This window comes from Ammospiza caudacuta, chromosome 3 (assembly GCF_027887145.1).
Source record: "Ammospiza caudacuta isolate bAmmCau1 chromosome 3, bAmmCau1.pri, whole genome shotgun sequence".
NCBI lineage: Eukaryota > Metazoa > Chordata > Aves > Passeriformes > Passerellidae > Ammospiza > Ammospiza caudacuta.
The window spans coordinates 76301903-76328454 of record NC_080595.1 but is presented as its reverse complement, the minus strand read 5'-3'; positions in this window follow the sequence as shown (position 1 = coordinate 76328454).

The following is a 26552-nucleotide window of genomic DNA, read 5'->3' as shown; positions in this document are numbered from 1 at the left end:
CTTAAAAAAGCAGGAGATACAAACTCTCACATCAGTCAGTTACCTTTAGATTATCAATTTCATCCAATACTTGTTTTTCCTTCCAGAAGTTGTGACAGAGTCTAAGTCACAGCTAGAATTTTAGTTTATCTTCCATATACATAACCATTTTCATAAGCACTTTCTTTTTCCAAGGTTATCATTTTTGAGACAATGTTTTTTTATCAATTTTTCTCCTGCAGGATTTTTTACTTCATAGTTCATGCTACATCTTATTTATCAAGAAAGGCTTCATAAATACTATAAGTTCAGGACTTTTCAAAGAGTATCAATCTATCTTAAGTTGCTTTCCCACCCCACAACCGCCCCACCCTGGTACACCCAAGTCTTTTATACCTCATCTGACTGAGCATTTCAGAATGAAAAAATAATGTTTACTGATAACAGTTATATGCTAATTCATTAAGGTCTGACTTTACCTGAGTGCTAATTAAAGGAAAAATATTTGAAGGATAAAGTAAGGCTTGCAAGCATATCACACACCGGTTCTTCCCTAATATATTTCCCGTCTATCACACTTATTACTGCAGGGTGGGCTGACAGGTTAATTATGTACTTGCAGGAGAACTGATACAGAAGATATTATGATCTCAAAAGCAAACATTTATAATCATTTTAGCTAAACAGAAGACAGCCTCACCTTGATGAAGGTCTGCATTTAGTGAACATTTTAAGGCAGCAGTCACTGCACTCTCAAGGAAGATACCTGATAAGCTATCCATCAGTAGATACCAAGCCAGCAGTATATAGAATATGCTGCAAGAATGTAACCTTTTCATATGGTAGTACATGGACAAAAAGGATTGATTTTGTGATGATGCCATAGGACTGGGATTTACAAAATTCCATTTTAATTTCCAGGTTAACTTATTTCCAGATTACTTGTGTGCAGGCCTTTCACTGACAAAGAGGCCTATTGACTGAGATTATATGTGATGGGCCATACAACATGGGGAGATCATACTGAAAGCATCTGATGTGCCTGATTATTTGATTCCTATATATGTGTATATGCCCTACTATCTGGAAGGTACATTCCCTGATGTATCAGATCCTCCCAGATGGGATTGTGGTTCCAGTGAGAAGGAGCCTCCTAAAAAGCACACGTGCTTCTACTGTGGTGGAGTACAAATTTTTTTGGCTGTTCCGGGACAGGCGAATGCATCAGTGGTTCTGGCTGTTCATCTACATCTAGAAAATGTTTTGCCAGATCTAGAGAATGCTGTTCATGTGAATACATAGGAATTTTATGACTTGTGGAAGGGGTAGCTGGACAGAGGCAAGAAGACCTAGTCACACACTGAATAGATGAAGATGCAACTGCAGTTGTATCATAGAGATCTTTATGTGTTTTATTTTAGAAGAAATCCCAAAACTCCATTAAATCCTGTCATTTTGAGTTTTTTTGAGTTCTCATTTTAGGTCTTTCCCCCTCAATTAATCTGTTTTTCAAATGAGCTGCATTTTTGCTCATGTTTCTCCCTTAGCTGCCCCCCATAATTAACACATGATGTCAGTCATTCTGTACTTAGTGCTTGTTCATTGCTTACTACAATCAAACCCATGCAGTAATTAAACATTAATGCCTGGATATCCATTCACTTCTTTTTCTGCAAGGTTTAGAATCCATCATGTGTTTTACCTTTCACTGTACCCCAAAACTTCAAGACATGTTCTAAATCAGCTGTTGTGTTTATATCAGCTTTCCATAAAGGTCCAGCAGGCTGTGCACAAGTATTAGTTCCCTCACATGGATCTGGTTTTAACACAAGAATAAAATATTCATCAACTAAATTATTCAAGTAGTAATTGTTGGTATTTGTTGAATAATGTATTCTGTTCATGGTGTCTGAATACTACAAGAATGAGCTGAATAAATTATATGCCAAAGCAACAAAATCACTGCCTTGCATTTGTTGAATAGCATTTTATCTAAGCTAAATGTGTTTTAATAAAAACATTGTATAAGGGAACAAAACCTTTTACCTTTTTTTCCTTTCTGACAAAGAGTATGGCTTTAGGTATGTATTGTGATAGTCCTTAAACTGTACAACAGATGTTGAGTACTGACAGGTAGAACAATAATATCTTGTGTGGTGATTTTCAGAGACCATGAAACATAGTATTTCTTCCCATCAGAAAACATTTATTTTATTGCTACTAGAAAGAAGCCTATTAAGTGGGCCACAGTAATTGTGAAAGTGACTCAAGTTCTGCTTATTCAGTATTAAAGTTTATATGTTCTACACATTCAGCTATTTCATTCCCCTTGCTTACTTGCTGGAATCACATTCTTCACTACATGAACAAATATTGTACTACTGAAAAAATACACATGCTTCTATTTAAGGGTAGCACTGAACAATTCCACATGGACAGAAAAAAACAGTTTTCAGCAATGAGCTGTTTCATCTAAGAAACCTGGGAACCATGAAGTCTGGTCTGAATAAATAATATCAACATACAACAGGTGCATGTTGAACAGAACTAAGAGATGACAGTCCTTCAATTTGATGCCGACTTGAATAATTACAAATATAATCCTAACAGAAAAAGTCTGGCTGTTCAGTTTGAGCTGCTTCCATGTGGGTGGGAGGGATGTTAAAAAGGAGAAATCTATTTGAAAAAGTCTGCACTGCCATTGTTTCCTGACTAATATTCATTGAGGCAACATTTTAACTTCAAATGACTGCTGACACCTCCATTTAGGCAGAGTTTTAGGTAGTTGTAATATGCTGGTCTGCTCCCTCTTTTGGCTAAACTACAAGAGAACAGTGTGCCAATCAAATCTAGTCAATAAAATTGCAAACTTTAAAACTTACCTGCAAAGCAGAACAAGAGATGGTGGTATGGATTCTATGGGTCCTGCATGCACAATTCACAAGGTATTGGCACTTAAGAAGAGTTCTAAACAATCTTTTCATAGTCACACAATAATTCACATTACATTGACCATTTCCTACAAAGATAATCACAGATTATCTTGAAATATGGAGTTGAAATGTGCTCAGTAGGTGCATGTCTGTATGGATGAGTGGTACAAAAATTTGTTCCTTTTGATTATTTCTTCATTCATCAATATAGAAACACCCAATGTCAGTTTGTTTCAGTGTCAGTTAAAGGACCTTGAAAGCTTACTGAAGTTAGAAATCAGTAAAAGTAACCTAATTAAACATAAATTAAGCACATGCTTGCAAAGAGCATTCGCTCAAGAAAAGGGTTTGATTTAAGCACTCACTTAAATATTTTGCTTACTGGGTCCTAAATAAACAACCGTCACTTTATAGAAAATCATATCCTGATTGGTATATATAACTCTGTCTTCTATGGAGGAATTTATCTTCCTTGTAAATGTTCTTACCAGCACTGACTCTGTGAAATTTTAGTTTCTTCAGATATCTCTTCCCTGCCCTCACAGCACTGCATGAAAACAGCTTACTAATTACAAGGAATTCAATTCCTGTTGGTGACTTCAGCCTTGATTGCTATGAGATTCAGATGCTGTCACAACCCAAGGTAAAGAGTTCACCTGGGGAGAGAAGCATGAAAATACTGCATGCTATAAAAAGAAGAGAAATATTGACAAAAATAAGGCAGACTTGTCCCAGAAAAGATTAGAGGTTTGACTTTTTCATGGAGTCCAGAAGATTAATTAACTCTTACTTAGCTCAGAGAAAAAGACAAGCTGTACTTGGATTAAAGACAGCTATTTCATTGCTTCTTGCAGCACAGACTTACTGTAAATGAATACTAATATCTCTATTATTTAGCACATACACATTCTTATGCTACCAGAGCTTCCCCATCGTGTCATTCTTTTGAAAGCAATAAATGTAGCCTCTTGTAACATTCTACTAGGTTAGTGTAAAATGGTCTTCCTTACTCATGAAGACCATTTCTCTTTTCTCAGACCATGCTGATGAAATTGAAGTTTTTGTTTCATCTTTTTGGCTGCTTAATAAGTTTAAATGTTAAAATGCTTCTCTTTTAAATTTAAATTAGATTTTGATCTTTTTTTTGTAGAAAAAATTTACCTGTAAAAGGTTCCCGAGAATGCAGTGAAATTTACTTTCTAACTTGTGAAACAGTTCATTTTCAAATATGTTTGAGAGGACAGCACACTAAAGACTGTTCTGCCCTTGATTTAAATTGTTGCAATACAACAGACTGGCTTGTATTTTGCAATTATAAATGAGTAATAAATATGTTCTCAGAAGGAGAATGTGAGTTAGTAATACTGGAAAAGAAAACATAATAAAAACTTATGACTCTGATGAGACTGTGGTGAGGGGAAGGAAGAGCCAAAGGAGAAAGATAACAGTAAATAAAATGAAATTATGAAAACAATATTTGGAGAAGAAAATAGTAATTAAGAAAGAAATTTCTTCTCAGCCACAAACTAATTGGTGGAGATATACTTGAAAAAGGAAAGCTTACAGAATTTATCTTCCAACCTGTCTTTAAAAATCACCATATAAAGATGTACAGATGCTCCCATAATTTGAAAGCAGTCATTTAACCTTGCATTCCTTCTCTCTACTTTGCAACTGCACTTGGTTCTTTAGAAATCTGCATAATATTTACATAATGAGACTCAGACCCTAATATGCCATACAATTGTTCAGCAAACTTCCCTCGTAAGAAATTATAGACAAAGAGTGAGAGGGAAAACCAAAGATAATAGAGAAGTCATTGGTTTCTGCTATGGAAAACCATCTAAATGGCCAAACCTATCTCTTGGCTTTTAGCTTATGCTTTTTCTGCACGACTTTCTAGTGGCCTAATATGAATGTGTGTTATTTGAGTCTCTAGCTTGATAATTTTTAAAAATAAAATTGTAATTAATATTTGTGAAGATTTCATATACTGGACTGTACTAGCACAAGTACAATGCTAGTTAGCTTCTACAAAAGTATGGCAAACTGACAGAAATTGCAGGTATTCACACTGTGTCTTTGTCTGAAGTCTATGGAACCCTACAGAGGAATTCACTTGAAAGTCTTATGGGTCTTACACAGTTACAGGGAAGAAATTGAACACTTATGAACTATTTTTTTCTCTCTGCCTCCTGTTGATCTACATTTTTTCATGGTCATTTCCTGTAACATACCGTATTAGAAAAGGACCTTTCATATCATAAGCATAATTTTCTTCTATATTCTCATCTCATGGCCTCATGAAAAAAAGGAAAACAATAGAGGGATCAATTTTCAAAAGGATTTTGATTTATGACATTTTATTGCAGACTTGGTTCCTGGTAAAAAAACCCAAAAATCCAACAAATCCTGGTGATACAGGCTTGAAATATCTGAGTTGCTGTACAGGCAAATTATGCTCCTCTTAAGGTTAATCCCAATATAGTACATACTCAGTAATCTAAGAATGTTTGGCTAGTCTATATGCTGATAAAGCTTCAAGGATCATTGCCTTCAGTCTTCACCACATGACAAATTCTTTTGTACTAGTTGCTGCCCAGCAAAAACACTTTTGTAACGATAAATATTTCTCCCCAAATACAAGAAGAATACTTCCTTTTCAGTTATGACCACATTTATTTTCTTTAAAGCATTCATATGAGAGAAATTCTGTTTGTTGGAACAGTTGTCGAATGTGAAAATGCCATGAATATTCATACAAGCATGTATTCACACAAACATTGATATCACATGTGCCTGCATGACCTTTAAGAAAGCTTTCTGTTGGCTAAGAACTGGAAGAGGAAAGAAGGAGTGTTTTGGCAGAGAAATAACAAGTATGTCTTTCTCCAAGAAGCCTGCAGGAAAATGAGCAGCTGTTGTGGAGGAAGCAAAGGACAATATGCAAAACAACCGTCAGCATGAACATGGATGTTCACCATGTGATACTTCAAAACTGAGGATCAGCATGTTTATTTGTCTGTGGACCTGAACTCAGCCAGGAAAGAGAAAGAGCACTTAAGGTACATTCCCTGTTCTCATGTCATCAAATGAAAGGGAAAAGAGGTTGTAGCTCTGCAGTGGATGGCTATGATCTCTTCAGAAGGGATGGAAAAGGAAGGAGAGGTGGTGGGGTAGCTCTGCATGTCAGAAAGTGCTTTGGTTGCCCAGAGGTTAATGATGGTGGCAAGAGGGCTGAATGTTTTTGGAAAAGAATCGGGGGAAGGCCAACAGGGCAGAAACTGGTGAGGAAGCACCTCGAATGATGCGTCCAGCTCTGGGCCCCTCATTTAAAGAATATTGAGCTGCTGGAACAAGTCCAGAGAACAAAGCTGGTGAAAGGTCTAAAAGAAAAATTCTATGAAGAGCAGCTGAGGGAGCTGGGGTTGTTTAGCCCAGAGAGCAGAAGGCTGCATATTGCTCTCTGCAACTACATGAAAGGAGGCTGTAGTGAAGAGGAGGTTGTTTATTCCTTCAGAGTAATAAGCAATAAGACAATAGATCTCAAGTGGCATCAGGGCAACTCTAGATTACATATTAGGAAAAAATTCCTCATTAAAAGGCTTGTCAAGCATTGTAACAGGCTGCCAAAGAAGTGGTTGAGTCACCATCCCTGCAGATTTTTAAAAGATGTGTCGATGGTCATGGTTTAGTGGGGGACTTGGCCGTGCTGTGACTGGTCTGCAAAGTACAGATGAAGAGGTAAAAATCTGTCCCAACTGTTTTATTTGATGGCTGCAGTGGGTGACTGTAAGAATGCCTATGTATTTCCTGGAAATGTTATTTTATTTTCTCAAGAAAGAGCCTTCAGCGAGGGAAAATGTTCATTTATAACATTCATTCATACAGCTGCATATATTTACATACATTCAATCACTATAAAAATACAGTGTTGAAAGACAACTTGAAGAAAAAAGGAATTGAGTGCACTCTAATGCAATTATTTCGAGTAAATATATGAAGAAAAATATGAAATTTAAAAACTTCTGATTCCTTTCTCATTCATGCAGGGATGGAATCAGACATTTTGTAAATGCTCTTGTACATATCGTTAAAAGGCAAGATTTAAAAAAATGAATCAGAAAACAGAGAATAGGAAAAAAGAGGAAGAGGAAATTAAAAATAAAGGAAACAGGAAAGGGAAAAAGGAAAAAGAGAAAAATTTACAGTGCTTTCTTTTTCTGTAGTCCTGGTTATCATCTAGTAATAATCTCAATCTCTCCTGTGCTCCTTGGACAACTACGTCTCACAAAAAACGCTAAGATCTCTGCTGTCCTATAAAAATTCTATCACAGGACTGGCAGAATGAAATGAGCTCTGGCTTGAACTTCCAGTAAATTTTCCAAAAATGTTGCGTTTAAAGTCACAATTTCAACACACTCATGGACTCTTTAGGTACCTAAATGAAGCTCTAATTTTCAGTGTGGTATAAACATAGCAGAGGCTGCAACCTTTGTTTCAGAAATGGATCACAACATAGTAAGTGCATCCTGAAAGCTGTAGAAAAAATGGCCATTAATTGGTCCATAAGTCCCAGACATTAAAATCCTGAATTGCTTTAAGAAGGGTGAAAGCGTAGAAAACCTTTTATTTATCCTTCTCAGTTACTTTAAAAATTCATTCCCATTTCTGGTTGTTAAGCATTAAGTTCTCATAATTTCTAAAAATCCTGGAGTAGTTAATCAATCACACAAACTAAATGTTGACTGCTTGCCTCAAACAGCTCTTGCAAAATCCTTATTCGACAGGTTCATTTGACATTTGTTTGCAACAAACATGTAAATGAAGACTACCACCTCTATGGACAATAGCTTTAAAGGAAAAAGATAACACTGAGGGAAATGACTGATTTGTAGGTTATTTTTTCTGTCATAGAGAACAAAGTAATATCTACATATTGTCAGTCATGTTGATTGAGGGTTAATTTGCCAGCAATTCTTCAAGAGATGACAGGAAACATGAAAGGCATGTAGGTAAAACCTCAGCATATCATATGCACAAGTCTCCATTATATATTCATGTGAACACAATTTACCTCTGACCTCAAAGGGATGAGAAAGCAAAGCATCTTTCATTTGCAATATATCATATCTCCAAGCTGTGTGGTGCAGGTGACATGCTGGAGGGAAGGGATTGCCATCCACAGGGACCTGGAAAGGCTTGATGGGTGGGACAGTGCAAACCCCACAAAGTTCAACAAGGCCAAGTGCATGGCTGAGGCAATCCCAAACACAACTACAGGCCGGGTGGAAATGGATGGAGAGCAGCCCTTGAGGAGAAGGACTTGAGGATTTTAGTTGACAAGAAGCTCAGCATGAAAGCCAACTGTGTCCTGAGCTGCATCAAAAGCAGTGGGGCTGGAGTAGGTGAGTTTTATGGTACCTTTCAAACTAAATCATTCTATGATTCTATGAATCTGTGAGCTCTGTGCTTTAGCACTGGAAACACACGGGTTCAACACCAGGTGTGGCCTTTCCAAACTTTCTGGCTATCACATGGATGTGGCTATGGGGCTCTGAGTGCACCAGCAGCTCTGCAATCTCTTCCTCTGCTCTTGGGGGTTTGACTGCTGGAATTCAGGGCAGGTTCTGACATGGTGGAGCTGTGTAACCTTCCACAATCACAGAGTTTTTGTTCCTAATCTGAACCATTCTCTGAAAGGCTCTTACTCTCCAGGTACTACAGGGAGAATTTAGGACACAGTCTGCTGTGCTGTAACAATTTCTTAAAACAAGGGGCATGAAGTTAAAAGTCAGAGAATTGCTCCTTAGAAATGTTTCCTCTTTAACACACAGGAAGCTTATTGACAGTAACTTTAGAAAGCAGCTTCTTTATTTTTAAAAACTGTAAGGGAAAAAAAGGAGAAAGATACCCAAAAAATCTTAGTGATTCTCTTAGTAAACATTAGGGGATACATTTGCATTTTTGGCATATAGGAAGGAAACACTGTGTTCATCAATAAAACCAGAAATTTTGTTTTTTGAAAGATGAATATCATTATTCATCCAAGATTACTCACTCTATGGTTTAATTTGTTTGGGTTTTAAGATCAAATGCAAATTATTATGTCTTCTGAAGACCAAATCTAAATTTTCATACATCTACCAAAACTTTAATGAATTTAGAAAAGACATAAGATAAAGTATATAAATTTTTCTTTATCAAAGCTTCTATGTGGTTGTCAACCATTTATTCTTAGTAGAAAACATATATAGGGATTTAATTTCCATTAGATGATTATTTCAGTACTTAGGCCTTTCATTGAAATGTGTACTATTTGTCTATCATCTGGCCTGAATACAGTGCTGAACACCTTACTCAAATGAACAGATTCATACTTAATAGCAAGGTTTTTCCCTGGTTTAGTGTGAGCAGAATGCTTCCAGTCATGTTTCCTCTGCCACATACACCACTGTAGGTTTTAAACCCTACCTGCTGTGAAAACTGTTTATGCTACATTTCCTATAAATTCCATCCATCCAAACATCAGTGACTTTAAACACGTCACATTAATAAGGATAAAAGAAGATGGATGATTGGTCATGAATAAATGACCAGAGAAAAAATTTGTTCTTTTGCAACCAGTGAATATAAAATATTGCTTAGCATTATGAATATAACATTGTGTCCCAGGCTAAAATGAAGGAAAAAAGAATTCACATTTAATAATTTGTATTTGCTTAAAATTAATCCTTAATACCACATAGTATATAAGGCATTGTGGACATACATTCACTTCTAGGCTCGGTGTAAACCATGGCATTTCAGATGTCAGTACATTGAAATTCTGTTAAAGTTCAAAGCAAATACTGAATATGTAATTGTAAAAGTTTTGTAAAGTTTCCTCATTCCCGTGATATCTGCATCTGCTGCAATAGACTATGGGAGGTAAAAAACATCCAAAATTAATGCTGATCACTAAAAATTACAGTTTGAAATAAATATCAGATTTTTTCAATGCAACAAAGGTTATGTACATGGGAATCCTTCTGACTGCCATCTAAAATTCCATGGAACTTAAAGGAATTCCTTGGAGATTATCTTTGTCTCACAGCTCAGAGAAATCCTACACAGCCATGAAGCAATAGATAAGAACTCCTTGCAAATAAAAGTAGGGCCTTCAGCATGTTGTGACAACATTTATATTGCTTTAGAATTTAATGAAATATTCAGATTGTCAAGAAGAAAATTATATATATATATATATATATATATATAAATTGATATTATAGCTAGTATATAAATATATATTATATCTAATATATAAAATATATCTTATATAAAAACATATATTGATATAATATAATAAATATAAATACATAATTATATTTCTATAAAATATATATTATATTTTTATACAATAGATACAATATATTTTATATATATTAAAATATATATAATACATATAATTTTTTCAGTGAAAACAAAAACAAAAGTAGAAAGGGAGGTTAATCCTAATATACTTAGTGAATAAGAATTAATGCTTGGATTCCTTATGTAATCGAAATAGCTAACTATTATAGTGTGTGAAAAAAAAGTCATCAGACATGTCTTTGGAATTAGATTCTGTTTAACTCTATGTACATATGAATTAATTCAATATCCACATTTTAAAACATTAGTATTAAAAATGTGATATATAAGAGGAAAAACTATTCTGAAGGTGTGACACGGACTTCTGATACTTCCAGAAAAACTCAGAATTCAGAGAAGGATATTTCTGCTGGAATGCTAGAAATAGATCCAGGTTAAGTGTCTGCATTGATACTTAACTTTTAATGGAGAACTGACATAGAGACAGTTCCAAATGTATTACTAAGCTAAAACAAATGCAGTCAAGATGTATGCAGAATTCTTCAAAGAGTGGAATGAGGCACACAATGAGATGAGACCAGTTTTTCTACAAATGCTATGCCAATTATGATTACCAATGCATGTCAACAGGGAAGACATGAAACTGCAAGAAGTGAAATCTTGACACAGACTTTGGAATACTCGATTGTTGTGCTTGAAATTATTCCTGAATAGAAAATTATGGATAAGCTATTATAGAACTTAGGTTGTGTACATGGACATGTCAGGAGTAAATTGACTCCAATTTTGACTAACAGAAAGCTAATGGGATAGCAATTTTTGTGAGCCATATGGGCACATGAATATCTTCTAATTTTGTTCTATGAATATTATCTGTTCATTTGTATGGGCACATTGTGTTATAATTATTAGTGGTGCTTCTGGATGAAATAAACAAAATATGATTATTGGAAGGTTAAAGGAGAAAAAAAGACAGTGGCACCCTCTCTGCAATGTAAATTATGCCAATGAATCAAAAAGGACTGTGGCACACACATTTTTTAAAATTCATTATTTGTGGAGCATTGCAAATTGGGACTCAGGTGTTTTGGTGTGAATTCAGGTGGAAGATTTTCAAGGAGTTAAAACTGGATTCCATTTCAGGAAAAGGTATCTGCTCATTTGATATAGCCAGTTAAACAAAGAAAACCCCATTTTTCTGAACTTTTCTGCAGGCCTCACAGCTGTCTTAGAAACTGTTTGCCACACACCCGTATGATTTGATCTTTTCTCTGTGGAATGAAATGAACTATAATGGCTGACAAACAACAACACTGAAAAAATTTTCTGCTATGAAACCTAAAAAGTCATCAGATGCAACATTAAAGATATCAGCTATACATGGGGGGGAATTCTGGGGAAGGCAGTCACTAAGTGTCTAAGGTACTGCACAGGGTGACATAAACCAACATGAGTCCAAGCATCATGTAAAGAAACGGGAAAGCAAATGGGCAAATACAAAACTATTTATGCACTTGTTTAAATCTCACTGGCTTCAGTAGTAAATGATTAAAACCTTCTAAAGGAGATGATATTACTCATATATTTAAAGTTTAGGTCATACTTATAGACTTTGCAGATTCCAGAGAAGCCTTGGGAAGTCCCCCAGGCCAAGATGTTTGTCCTATTCAAAACAGTGCTATTTAGACTCCCTGTTAAAGACAATCAAGGTCTCATACAGGTAAGCTGAGATAATGCATTAGGATTGAATTTTTAATAACACTTCCATCTTCAAGGAAATTTCAAAATATATTTAAAAATTTAATTGCACTTAAACTTCATTTTAAAGGAAGTTTTGAAGACTAAAAAATGTTATGTGGGGAAAAAAAAATACACCCTCTACTTAGCAACCTCTTGTATGCCTAAATATTTTAAATGACTTATAAATGAGAATGTCTTCTGTGTATACTTCAATTACTGCTTTTAGTATATTTTCTCTCTTTTTTTGTGCAGCATGCAGCATGTACTCAATATGTCTCCAGTGCCTATTATCACTGTTCTTGTATAATAAACTTCTTATCTGTAAGAATATGACCTTGACACTGCAAAAAAAAAATCTTTTAAAGAATAGCTCAATTAAAATCTAATACCTCTGTTTAGGATTTGATTTCATTACTATTCATAAGACCATGCAACACTATTTGAGTCATGAGTTCTCATGCAACTCGAATACTCATTTCAAAAGAGTCATTACAAAAATAATTTTTATTCTTCTCTCTGCCCTATTGATTTTCAGTCACCATGGAGCTTTCTTTGTTGACTTTGCAAAGGTCTCTGTCGAAAGTTCATGCTATTGTTGTGATAATAATTGTTGATCAGGGTCCATTTGGAGCAGGTAAATTTAAATGCAAGATAGGTAGAGGTGAGTAGTAGTAAAGATGCATGCAAATCACAGAATTACAGGGACTGTAAACAATTTTAGTTCCAGGCCTCCTGCCATGGGACAGCTTTGAGCATCCTTCCACTATCCCTGGATGCTGAAAGTGCCATCCAACATGCCCTTGAACATCTCAGGGATCCACAGGCATCCGCAGATTCTTTGGGCAACTTGTTCTAGTGCCTCACCACCCTCACAATGAAATTTTTTTCATATTTCATGTAAATATGTCTTCTTCTAGACTAAAACCATTCCCCATGTCCAATCACTATCTGCTCATGTAAAAAGTCACTCTCCCTCCTTTTTTTAAGCCCCCTATAGGTAGTGAGGTAGGTCCCAGTGAGGTATCCCTGGAGACTTCTTTCCCCAAAGTAGCAGTAAATGGGCTGGAAATGCAGCATAATCTACACAAATGTCACTCAGAGGTGTGAAGTTGCACCCCAAAGATGAACTTTGGATGTGTCACTTAACCTGAATGTTTGTCTACCCATCTCTAATGGAGGATAATAATTGTCTACCCTGTAGGGAATTATGGCTCTCAATCAATTAATTTTGCAAACTGTTCCAAGAGGGGTAGACAAACAGCCTCACACACATGAAGTGGAAAATAGCATTTAAATGAGCCTCAAGCTTGTCTTCAGCATTATTGGATTTGAATTGCCATGGACATTTGTACTTCTGAAACATTTCTTTCATGGATATAAATTTCTCTTTTCTTGATGAGTGAATATATTTCCTCTCTTCTCTCTTTCTTATTTCAAATCAGCAAGTTTTTAAAAAAAACCAAGAATATCAGTTAGCAAAACAAGGTCAAAGGCTGGAATTTACTAGAAGCGTCAAGAATCTTTAACAAAAAATAAAGAAGGGGGAATAAAATTGTCTGAAAATTTCAGGCCATGATCAGGGAGCAAAAGAGAGAAGGAATACTCACAGATTTAGGTAAATATCAACATCACAAACGTTATTTTGCATTAACTGAGCATCTATTCTGAATGTGAAAAAGCAAATTAACACCACAAAAGTCCTACAAATCAGAAGGTGTTTCAGATAAAATAAGGGCAAAATGCAAGCTGTCACAAATCAAGCTTAGTCCGCCCTGAGGTCAGAACATGAACATAATTTACAAAGATTTTTGAAATATGCAGAAAAGAAAGAAGAAATGTTAAAAATTATATATTATCTAAACCTTAAACAAATACCTTGTTTTTCACTGAAAAAGAAGATGTGAAACATAGAAGGTAAGCAGAGGTTGCACAATTGAGAAAAATATGTAAAAAAAAAATTATAATCTGGAAAACTATACCCAGGCTAAACTAAATCTCATGCTTGAATCGTAAAATAGATAAACACCATTGCAGAATTCTGAAATAAGTGAAATTGTAAAATTTGTACCAATATGCCTTATGCTGAGTATACAAACACTTGATTTGAGAACTATATATATGATAAACATTTACGAAGAGCAGTAATTCAGGTTGGTGAATAAGGCGCTGACCTTGGTCACTTGGAAAACTAGCAAGTTCTGGAGGAAAAAATAATTGGAAAAATTGAGTGTGCTGGTTTGACCAGGAAATGGGAATTCTGGGGTGCTGTGGTCAAACCAATGGGTGCTCAGATTTTGATATTGGCACCTGGTGTAGCCAGTGGGATTTTGGACACACCTCTGAGAACACACAGGGGTTAAAAGCAGAGCTTCGGCCGTGGGAGACTCTCTTGGGACTTGGAGGGATGGAGGTCAGATCTCCCTCCCCCGTCCAGCCGCTGCTGCTGGGCAGGGGAGGGCAGCCATGTGGTAGGCCTGGGCCTGGACAGAGATGGGGGGTGAGGAGGCCCTGGAGGATGGAAGGGTGCACCAAGAGACATCGGGCAGCCATTCCCCCCAGAGGAGAGAGAGAGAGAGGGAGAGCCGGCGACAGAATGTGATAGCAGCCGGCCCAGGTGGAGAAGGGGGGAGTAAGGTAAGAAGGTGCCTGGGAGGGCAGCGTGGGAGTTCTGGAGCTCTAGGACCGGCAGAGACTGAAATTTTTAGCCTTTTTCTTACATGATTGGGACCTTGCAAATGCTGATCCTCCTGGAGCTGAATGAGAAGAGAGATAAGACATGAGATAAGAAGGGATAGGCCACGAGGGAAGTGGAGAAGACTCTTGAGTGGGGGAAGAGATGATGGAATGGTGTTTTGGCTGGACTTTTCTTGTGTGGCCATAGACGGAACCATTTTTTTTCCTGTGACACAGAGACTGCATTTAGGGGGAGGCAGTGCCTCAGAACCAGGAGGGCTCAGTGTGGGTACCCCTCAGCCCCAGGGGGTGAAAAATCTGGGGGGGACAGATGTCCCGAAGGAGAGACTCTGCCTTTTTTAGAGCGAGACAAGGCATCCTTAAAAGACAACCCTAAAAGCTGCTCTGGTCCATGCACAGTGGTGAGAGCACTGGGCATGGAAGGAAGATGTCACAAGCGGCAAAAGGACTTTCCGGGGGTTGCTGAGTGACATGGAAGCACACGAGGTTTCAGGGTGTTTCCAGGGGAAGCCTATGGTGCAAGAAGGACTCCTCTCCTCTTCATGGACTGAAGTTTGAGTATTCTAAAGGGTGCTGCTGGACTGAGAGTTGGTGATTTGGGGGAATGTATTGCATTGGGAAATTTGGTAGGGGGGGGAGGAGGAAAATGCTTTTGTAAGGTTTTCATTTTCCTTGTGGTTTTTTTTTCCTCTTTTCTTGTGGTTTAGTTAATAAAGTTTTCTTTATTTCTAAGCAGGAGCCTGCTTTGCTTATTCCTGGTCACATCTCCAGCAGACACCAGGGAGAGGATGTTCTCATGGGGGCACTGGCATTGTGCCAGGGCCCAACCATGACATTGAGATATGTAAAAAAGGGAAAAAATGTAATGCAGAGGAGCTGACAGTCTGACATGACAACTTTTGCTTGTAAAAAATAATTGGTTTTCTAGACAAAGAAATTAAAAAATGTCCCATATATTTTCAGCAAAGCCTAGGAAATTGATGCTGTACAGTAGTCTACTTGCTAAACTGGGTTAAAGTGCTAGAAATTTAGTGGTGGAACAGAAACAGATTAAAGAGGAAATTCAAAACTAAAAGAGGTGAATTTTTTTGTATTTCTCAAATAAGTTTTGATATTAAACTTAGCAGTTATCTGCTTTAATGACGTTGCCATAAAAATGTGCAGTTTAACTGAGCATATGGCATTATTACAGGTAGTGCAAAACATAAGCAGAAACAACACTGCATGCAGAGATCCAAAATACTGAAATAAGGTCTGTGCTAAGACAATTAATAATATAAAAAAATATGAAAAATTTAGTTGCTACTAATGAGAATTAGCGTCATGAACAACATTTGTTGGGTGAAGACAATGCTTTTAGTTGATGGCTTGCTTGCATAATCAGTTTGAAAACTAATATTGTATCAGTCAAAGGATATTTAGTATGATAGGCAAGTGCTCAAGCAGAGCACAGCCAAGGCTTTTTCTTTGCCTGATTGTGTATGACTCATTATCAAGAAATAAGAACTCAGTGACAGAAATGTGAAGAAAAGTCTAAGGAATGATCAGAGCAGAAAAAGTAAAACTGAATAGAACGGCTTGTTTAGCTAATCAGACACCAAGGCCATAAGATTTTTGAGGGTGAAGATTGAGAGATGCTTGACAGGAACCCAAACAGCCCAGACTCATCCTTTATTGCTTTGCACTGTCCATATCAATTTGGGGTCTGTCCAGCTCTTTCTGACATAACAGAAACCAGTTTTCAACTCTGCCTTCAGCTTTGGGTTGGTTGAGTCACTTTCTTCTTACTAGTGAGAAGTTCCAGAAAAATCAGGAAAAGTCTAGTAATCAGGATGCCCAGCAGAACTCTAATTAACAGGATGATAGCACAGTTTGGACATCTTTTTTGTAATTTTATTCTTCATGGCATGTAAAAAAATGTCTATTTGCTACATTATTTAGGAACTTGGGTATCTGATGATCTCTATCAGACTTTTAAGTTGCATAGGACATGATGAAATAAGTTGCCCAAATTCAACATTTGCATAAATTATAACATTATTATTAAATACAAAATTGACATGAAGCATTAAATGTCTGCAAATTTTTTTTCTAAATTTGAAGGGCTGTAGCACTGAAATATTCTTCCTAGATGATCCTTAGAGCTTAGCTAGAATTAATGTTGCCATGATTTTCACCTGATTGATAGTTTGACAGTACCCATTTCTGACATTTCACTGGTGTTATTTCATTTTGGGTTCAGTGGCACTTGCACAAAGTGAAGAGTTTAAAATTATTTCTGATGTCTCAGCAAAAGGAAGGGTCAATAAGCTGCTGGAAAGGAAATGTACAAGTCAAATATGCTGCAATATACATTGAAATCATCTGGAAACAAAAGGAAAGAATACACTAACATACACTTTTAGCTGATGACAACAGTTTCAGCAGTGGAAAAAATAACCTAATTTTTTGGAGTAAACAGCTGAAAAGTTTCTGCCTAAAGAGCATTCAATGCAGCTTGTCTGAAAAAAAAGTCTATCCTAAGCAATCAGCTTTAATGACTCTACAGAAAAAAGTCCTTTTCAAATGATAACTGAGTAGTATCACTGCATTAAGTGAGGGCGCAACACTGGACCACTTGCTTAATTATTTCAGATGGGTCAGTGATTGGAGTTTTTTTTTTTTAGAATCATGGGCAGACCTGACAAACTGCAGCTTAGTATCCAATGACTTAGTGAGAAGGTTGTTACAACCTGGAGGAATCTTGGTCCTTAAGAATAATATTGCTGCCAATTTAGATGAGATAAGGGAGGAAATAAAAAAACTGATAAAATTAAAAAGGACTGTGAGAAAGTAGGAATTTTACAAAAGAGTTCGATGTTTTCTGGATGCCTTCTCCTAGTAACTATGAAATTCCATAGAACAATGATTCTTAACATATACATAACATTGCAGAGTTTTATTAATGATATTTTTGCCTTACTGGAGACATAATACTGTATCATGTTTATGGATTTTAACTTCATATTCATATTCTTCATTAATTTTTACACAGTCTTGGGTTAGTTAATCTAAATCTTTATTTACATATTAGAGAACTACCATAATTTTATTTCTCTCAAATCACAGAGGATTTTTTCCAATATGATGGGAGATTGCCTGAAATGAAAATGCTGGTAGTACAAAAGGCACCTGTAGAATAGCTTTAAATAAAATTCAGGATGCTTTAAATCCTCCAATGCTTAGTGCTCTAAGTATAAGCTCTAAAGACAGAGCTGACGTGTCTGTTTCTGATAAAAATATTAAGCAGGATGAACTCCCCAATTTTTCAATACAAATTTTATATTTGGATGTATTTTTGTTTTGTTTCTTTGAACAATGATGAGGATAAAAAACCTGTCTACTTTCAAAATCCTCAAAGCATTTTCCTGTTTATCTGTTTTTAAAGCTAACATCTTAAAAATCATCACAGAGTTTGTGTGTATGTAAGTGTCTGCCTGTCTGTCCCTCCAATTCCTTTATGAAGTTTAATCCTGTTGATTGAGCTCTACAGGGAAAGTAAACATTTCAGACCTATGATGTTCCTCCAGATTTAATTAAATATAGCAGCTAGGTAGAGCAGAAAAATCTCTCACATGCTGCCACTCAGAAAAAAGCTTTGGATGCTGTTATTGCTTCTCAGACAGTAGGCAATCTTCTCAGAATACAGTCACCTGAAATGCCTGCAATGGTGAAAAACTTTCATTCAAAGCCTATGCATCCTTAAACAAAAAAATTAATAATACATGATATGCAAAACTATAGTAATTTTTCCTTAATTTTCACATTCCTGGTTTTGCAAGTTTCCTTTTGTATTTTGTTATTTCAGTGTAACCTAATAAAGGGGGAATCCCAACATCTGTGCCAACTTTTCTGGTTTATATTTTTTACTGAAGAATTCAAATGGAAGTCAGTCTGTGTTTCAAGACATTAAGCAAGGCAAATGCTTTCAAGTTCCTCACTTTTTGCTATGCAAGTCTCCTATTTCTATCATTCAGTGCCATCAGCAGGCTACACTAAGGGGACTGGTTATGTCAGCCTGAAGCCAGTCTGCAAAGATAAATCCACACCATGTTGATCAGTGCTGAGGCTAGAAAGCAGTTTGCCAGCCCTCAACAAAGCTGAGGCAGCTCATTTTACTTTGGTTTACTAATAAACACCTATAAGGTAGACAAAGAATTTTTTTTTTTTAAGAAACAGAGAGAGTCAGCTGTGAACAATTTCAGACCAAGATATGTTTTTGAACACAGTGTGTGAAAGTTTGGTCTTTTAATAAATAAATAAATAAATAAAATAATAGAATAGAAGGGACTGTCCTTCCATCAACAGCACAGAAATACATAAAATTAAACACTTACTTCTAGATAGACAGACTTTTCATGTGTAAATGGAAATAGAATCTACCTGGGGCTGATGCTACAATCATTAGTATGAAAATAGGAGTCCCTGTAACAGAGCAGTGGTTGAAATCTGGTTTGGTGCTGCCAGAAGTCACCATGTGACAGCAGCCCCCTGCCCAAACCGTGCTGAACATCCTCCCTCCACTGTGACTCCAGGGAAAATGGTACCCCCACTGAGGAACAGGCAGGGGTGGGAGGCAGGGACCTCAGAGTGGGTGTCTGTGGTCTCACAGGGGATCTCCCTGCACGGGCATCAGGGTTTGCATGGAGCAGCACAGGCACACACCCGGCTGGAGCAACCCCATCTCCCATGAGAGGGGGATGCAAGTAGTGATTGCAGTCCCCCAAAGAGAGGGATGGTGGGCACAGCATGGCCTGTGAGGTGTCTGGGTGAGTGAACTGTCTGCATAACTGTATAAATAAGTGTGTGTGTGTGTGATTATACAGTTCTGAATTGGTTATAAAAGGATGTTTAAAAAATAGTCTCCGTATATTAACATTTTGTAGGTGTGCAGTATATCCTAGCCAGGACAATGGTTTATGTGTTGATTTGCTGATATTGATCCTGAATGTATAGTTCACTGATTGCCAGTTAATTACATGCCATTAGTAATTCAATTAACTGCTTCGATCCTGATCTGATTTAGACAATATGAATTTCTCCCTATGATGCAGGGAAGCTAGACTTGATTAGTTTAGCTTGGTGTGCAAAAATGCATATAAATGATCCTGACTGAAATACACATTCATTCTACTTTTTATTTGAATGGAAATGTACATTGCCAGAGTCATAATTTCTTCCTAATTATATCATTACTTTGCTATGCAATATAAATAAAACAAACCTTGAAGCCAGAAATAATTTTTAAAATATAATTAATTGACTTAGTACCTAACGTTGAATCAAGTAATTATTTTATTGACTATAAATCCAATATGTGCTGTAATGACCCTTAGCTATTCATGGCTAAGATCTCATAATCTTACACTAATGAAGAATCAATGGCATTGCTTTTAAAATCTATTTCCTTCTTTTCAGAGAGGACAAACAGTGAATGAATTTTTAGGACCTGCACTTTCCACTTAAAGTTTGGAAAAAAGAAAAGCATTTATAAGTGGTCAATAACCCTTTCCAGCTCTACAGAAAAGCCCTGCATAAGTTTTTATGCAATATTTGTATCAGCAAGCCTTACACACACACACTCATTTAACTGCATAATTTTATGCAATCCCCCTTCTACAAGCCCAGCAGAGAGACAGATGTATCCAGAAGACCTGGAATGCTCCCTTTAAGGAGTTGTATGATCTGGACACAAGGTCCTGAGAGCTGGTAAAGTCTGTCTAGCCACCCTCATAGCTGTCTGTAAAAGTATGCAAACTTTGAGGAATACTGCTTGTTACAGAGTCAATGGGCAATCTTGCACTGGACAGGGTAATATGCACAATTTCTTCTGTTAAAGGGAATGGAGGAAAAGAAGTAGCAAAAAGTTAACAGGTCTGTGTTATCAGTGAAAGCAAGTAAAGTTATGGTATGGGATACAGCAAGTGGAATGTTGTTAGGATACATGTGGAAAAGATGCTGACATACTCAGAAGACTCAATCCTTGGAGTTGAACGTATGGAGAACATTTCCACCTTGGTTTTATCCCTGACAGGTTCTTTCTTCATTTGTAGATCAGCTGCTGAGAAAATTTGTGGTTTTGAATGGGTTTTGAGTTTCAGGAATATACATTTTCCTTCTCTGAAAATTAGCACTGCCCCCAGGAGCAGGGTAAGAGGGAAAAGCAGTAATGCTTATCTCCACTTTTGCAAGGATTTGTTTACCTTCCAAATTGTCAGAAAATACCACCTGCTTTTTTACTGCTAGTTCTCCTGCAAGTGGATAAGAAACTGTATTATAATTAGTAAAGCATACAGAGCTGCTGATGCTGGGACATAATGGCATAGGAACTTAAATTCAGCATTAAGGGATCTACTCAGGGAGAAATCAAATAGCTGGTATGCAAGATCAGCTGCAGTTGAACTGTAAAATGCCTTAAGCCAGGTTCAGAACCAGTGGCTCTTGGGAAAATGGTGCATTTAACAACATCTGGTAGGATAACAAATTAATAAGTGCTGTGGATGGAGTGATGCTCTTTATAATGTTTCTTGATATAAACCAGCAATTTTAAATATTAATAGTAGATGCAACAGTGGTTTGGCAAAATTCAATGACAAGGTACACTTGATTGTTTCATAATTAGAAAATAAAGTCAGACAAAATTGTCAGGGAGAAACTTCCATTGAGTCATGAGGATAAGAAAGAGCCCGCTTGTGTTCAAACTCCTTCTTGAAAAGAGAGCTTAGGTCCAAATGGATCCATGGTACATGCTCTAAAATTTCTGGATTCCTGAGAGGGATCGCCGCACTCCAGGTGTGAAGCACACCTGGATTTCTTCCTTCTCCCTGGCCCTAATTCTTCCACACACTCTTCCATACACAATCCCATGTGGGATTGATTGATGTGTTCTCTGCAGGAAGATTAGGACGGATATGTCTGAATTATGAACTCCTGAAGACTGGCTACTCATGTTGAGTTAAACAAACTAGCGGCAAGCTTGTGGGTGAAATGAAGTTGTTATTGATACTGATCATTTTTTCATCACAGAGAAACCTATTGATTTCCAGACAATTTTATGTTCAAAAATCTGTACAAGCTGGGATCTATTTATTACAGGTGCACTCTGGAATACTTATAAGTTGAAAACATTGCATCTAGAGCTCTGTCTGAAGGACATTGAGAGCCTATAAATTGTTGTGCATCTCCTGCATAGGAGCATTTCTTCACCTACATATTTTGTCACCGTTGCCATTGAAAAGATAAGAGATTGAAGCTTCTGGAATCACTTGATGGATTTAGTCATAATCATAGTAATAATGTGATATTAAAGTGATTACAGACTCTCTTATTTACAGTGACTGACTGGCATCCCCCCGCCTTGTCAAAAGTCCCTTCCTTCCCTGTGAAATCATTTATCCTCTGAACCTCAAATACATCTGGTGTATGTCAGATACAAAGCAGAACCAACACGTAGACTCAATGAGACTCACTGAGTTACTGGTGTTACTGGGAGTGCATGTGGAAGGTAAATACTGACAAATAGCTATAGAAAAAGTAGGTACATGTCAGCCTGAGGCTATTGTCTCACCCACAACAGTGGTAAGAAAGGGGCTGCATCAGTGAGAGCTCCCAGTAGCTTCTCACTTTCTCTCCCAGAGGGTGGCTACTTCAGATTGCTTAGAAATATTAAGTTGAGAATGTTATTCATTGCGAAAAACTAGTATGACTGAAATAGAAACAATATCATGTCTTTGCCTGAAAGTGTAGAAAAGTCCAAGTGGAGAGTGTCAGAAATGGCCAATACCAATAATTCTTCAAGCAATATTCAACAAGCCTTCAAGCAATATCTTTAAACAAACAAAAAAAAAGGAATTATCAGTTTTTCAGCTCCTCCCATCCACAAAAAACCCTAAACTCCAGAACTGAAAAATTTGACTAGTGAGATACCAATATACAAAATGATAATTCTTTATTTAGTACAATGAGTACAGTTCAAGAAATAGAATTTCAAATACTTAAACATATTTTTAATGAACAATTTCTGTCTCATTCTTGCAATTAAATGCTCAATTATTTTTAGTTGCTAAAATATATATGAGACACTTCAATTGCTTGCTTATGTTCAATATATATCAGTTTTATTATGCATAACTATACTAGCCATGGTGGTATATTTTACTTTATTTGTAGATATTTTTCTTCTTTACACCTCATTTCCGCTTTAGTTTTCTTTTTTTTTTTTTTTTGTTTTGGATTTTTTTGTTTGTTTGGTGTTTTGTTTTTTGTTTGTTTGTTTGTTTGTTTGTTTGTTTTATTTCCTCGGAATAATGGAAAGAAGGAAGTTGTACATACTGATTACCCTGTGAAGGAATCAGAAGAAGATGTGAGCTGATCCCAGTGCATTTCATTAGAGAGTCCTTTTATCAATTTCTTTATATTTCAGGCTGAAGTTAAGAAGCCTGGGTGCCTGTTTCTACCAGTATGTTTGCAACATAAACCAGAATTGCTCTTTACCTCTGAAGCATGAGTTAAGAGGAGAAAAAAACTCCATATATCTTTTTGTAACATTGCAAGACATTTGATGATTGCATCCAGATGTTGTGTCACAGATACCTCTACATGAAACCCTCTGGCACAACGTGACACAGCAGTGCAGTCTGTCTGGTCTAGAGGATGAAAAAAACAAATTGGCATTATCTATCAACGGGAAAAGTTGAATCCAGGGAAACAAGTTATGTATAACCATTACAAGTATAAAAATCCTGATAAGCTTTCCTTGTATAAATAATATAAAAAGCCTAAATAAGATGTTATCATTAAGTCTGTTACTACTCTGACACATCTCTACCCATACAGCAAATCCAATATGTCTTCACAGATGGATAGGATAATGTATGCACAATAGAGTTTGCAGTCTGGATTCAGTAATTTTCTTAATTAACTCTTCTAAGAGAGTACTCTTGCATTTAGGCAGCTTAGAGAAATGAATGTGTGGACAAGACAGAAGTTGATTTTTTCTGGTCATGCAGTGCTCATGAACAGGAGCCATGTGGAGTTACTTTTGTTGGAAGCCTAGCTTGTAGCCCTAGGCATAAGATAATTCTTTCTCTCACTATTTTGAAGGGGAAAAAATAATTTTAATCTATTCAGAATGCCTGAAAGGGTAGGATGTGTTAATATCAACAAGATTCTTCTATTTTGCAGTGGAAATGAAGCTAGGCATCATTGATAACCACTTTGTACACTTTGTAGAGGCACTCTAAACTGGGAGGTAGTTTTAAGGCTTTTCTATTAAGGAAATAATGCTGTAAGTAATTGCTTTAATTTTAAATCAAGAAACAAGCTTCTGACTGTTACATGTGTGAAAGGAAATGAAATTGCTGTTTTATTCAAAGAATTAACAACAGCATTAAAAGAAAGAGCTTATGCTTTTTAAATGAATTCAGAAAACAACAACTTTTCAAAAGATTGAAGGTCTGCTAAATTGGATATAGTATTTGTCTTTAAATTGGATGTAGTATTTCTTTTCCCCCATCTCCTATTTTGCTAGTGAAAGCAGGTAAATGGATATGATACTTTACATAAGCCAGCAAGTTCAGACTTCAAAGTTTAAAGTTGGAGATGTAAATCTGAATTTAAGCACCTGAACAGAATCGTCAGATACCCAAAGGTTAGCACCCTTGAAAAAAGCAGTCTGCTCCTATTAGGTGGCTAAAAACAGATTTAGAAACTTATATTTAACAAGGAAAAATGTAGCAAATGTTCTACCAAGAGCAACAGGAAAACAAGAATCCTCTGTAAGTGCAATATGTTAACAGGGAAGAAGGAGATCAAGCAAAGAGTTGATCTGGTGCTTACCAAGGAGAGATAGCTATTGACAGGTGATACAAAGAAAAGTCAAAGCATTTACTGCATTTTCTGCTCCAGCCTTCACTGACAATAACAGTGTTCATAAGGCAGCTCGTTACATCACCACGAACAACAACGAGGGGTAAAATCTCAGGCCAGAAGAGCAGTGACATGAGCCAATTAGAGAGCAGGTAGATAAGTTTGAACTGTCTGAGCTTGATGAAAATCACTTTATGGTACTGACTCAAACAGTCTCAGGGTCAGCAACTTTGTGAACTCATAAGGACTAGTGTGGCCTCAGAAGCCTGGAAAAGGAAAATGTATTGTCTATTTTTAATGGGTGTAAGGAGTAACCTAGCAGCTGACCTTCAGCTCCTGTGAAAATACTGGAATAAATAATTGAACTACATATATACAACTAGTACATGTTTATAAGGAGATGAAGAACAGCCAAGAACAAATCATGTCATAGTTTTTCAGCTTCCTTCTGTGAGAAGTTAAGTGCTTTCCTGAAAAAAGAAGAGAAAAGGAACAGAGATTATTTGGCTAAACTTCAGCAGGTCTCTCTTAAACAAACTAAAGAAATATGGCACAGCTGGAAGGGAATGATATCATACTGGGGAAAGTAGCTATTAGGTTCACTGCCAAGTTGGAAGGATGCTGTAAGTGGAATTTCACAAGGTCTGTCTTCAGTCTGCCACCACTCGATATTTCCCTTAATTATTTCAAAAGCATGAAGTGTATACTTATTTAATTACTAATCAGCACCAAGCCAGGAGGGGCTGCACTAGGATTTGAGGCAAGGACTAGAATACGAAATGATCTTTACAAATCAGCAAAAGAAAAGATGAAGAAAACCCAAAAATTCAAGACAGTTCTAAAGGGACGGAAACAAAATGTCTCTACAAAGAAATCACACTCCTCAGTGAGAGTTTGGTGAGCATCATACAAGTACAAAATGTCCAAGGTCAGCTGGGAAATCAAGTGAACAGATCAGGATGGGCGGGGGACAGGACAGGACACACACCCGTCCTTGCCATGCCCAGCAAGCACTGCCCTTGACACTTACATAGTGCTGGGCCAAGGGTTGGAGACTTGATAGGGTTGCTCAGAGAAATTCAGACCTACTGATGCACTTGGGTTCTGGTCAGAAAACTTGACCTTTTGAAGGCACGCAGATTGCTTTCTTTAGGAAAAAAAAGAATCCTTAAAGGAGGGATGTCTTAAAGAGGGACTTGTCTTCAGCAAAGGCTAGAAGAGACAAATAAGCTTTCTCTACAAGTATCGTTCAATTAGAAGCAGTGGACTTAAACTGAAGTAGAAGAAAATTAGTTTAAACATAAGGGAAACATTTTCTAAGTATCAAAATAAGCATTGCTGAAAGGGATTTTGTAGAGAGTAAAATCTCCTTCATCCATCAGTTTTCTAAGTATGGTTGATCATGGCTTGAAACAAGAAAATGGAATGGGTGACCTTTAAGCCCTTTCTAATCCTATTTTCTCTGATTCAGTAACAATTTTGATGAGAATACTCCATGTAATATGTATCTACAAGTAATCAGTGAAATGATTTGTAGAATAAGGTACTAATGTAACACTTTAAGTCTTTAGTCCTAAGTGATTTGAGTAAACAGGAATAGAATTTCCAGTTTATGCTACAATTAGAAATCATCTAGAAGGGCTGCTATTTATTAACTTATAAGATGTAATTATTGATACTGAAATATCTACTTCTAGGTGACACATTTTGAAAATAAGCATTTATGCTTCTCCAGTGTTTTCTATAAAAGCTTTCAAGATAGCAAGTAGCTTTAGGCAGAGCAGAAGACATCTTGTTTTGTCCTATGTAGCTAAATATGGTACAGACTAAGGATGTGGTTTTAAAGAACATAGAGCTTGATTCAAACAAAAGTAATGTTAATCACTTGTGGATCACTTTAAAGTGATTTATTCTGTCTAGTCAGCTTTGTCTATTTGACTGAAT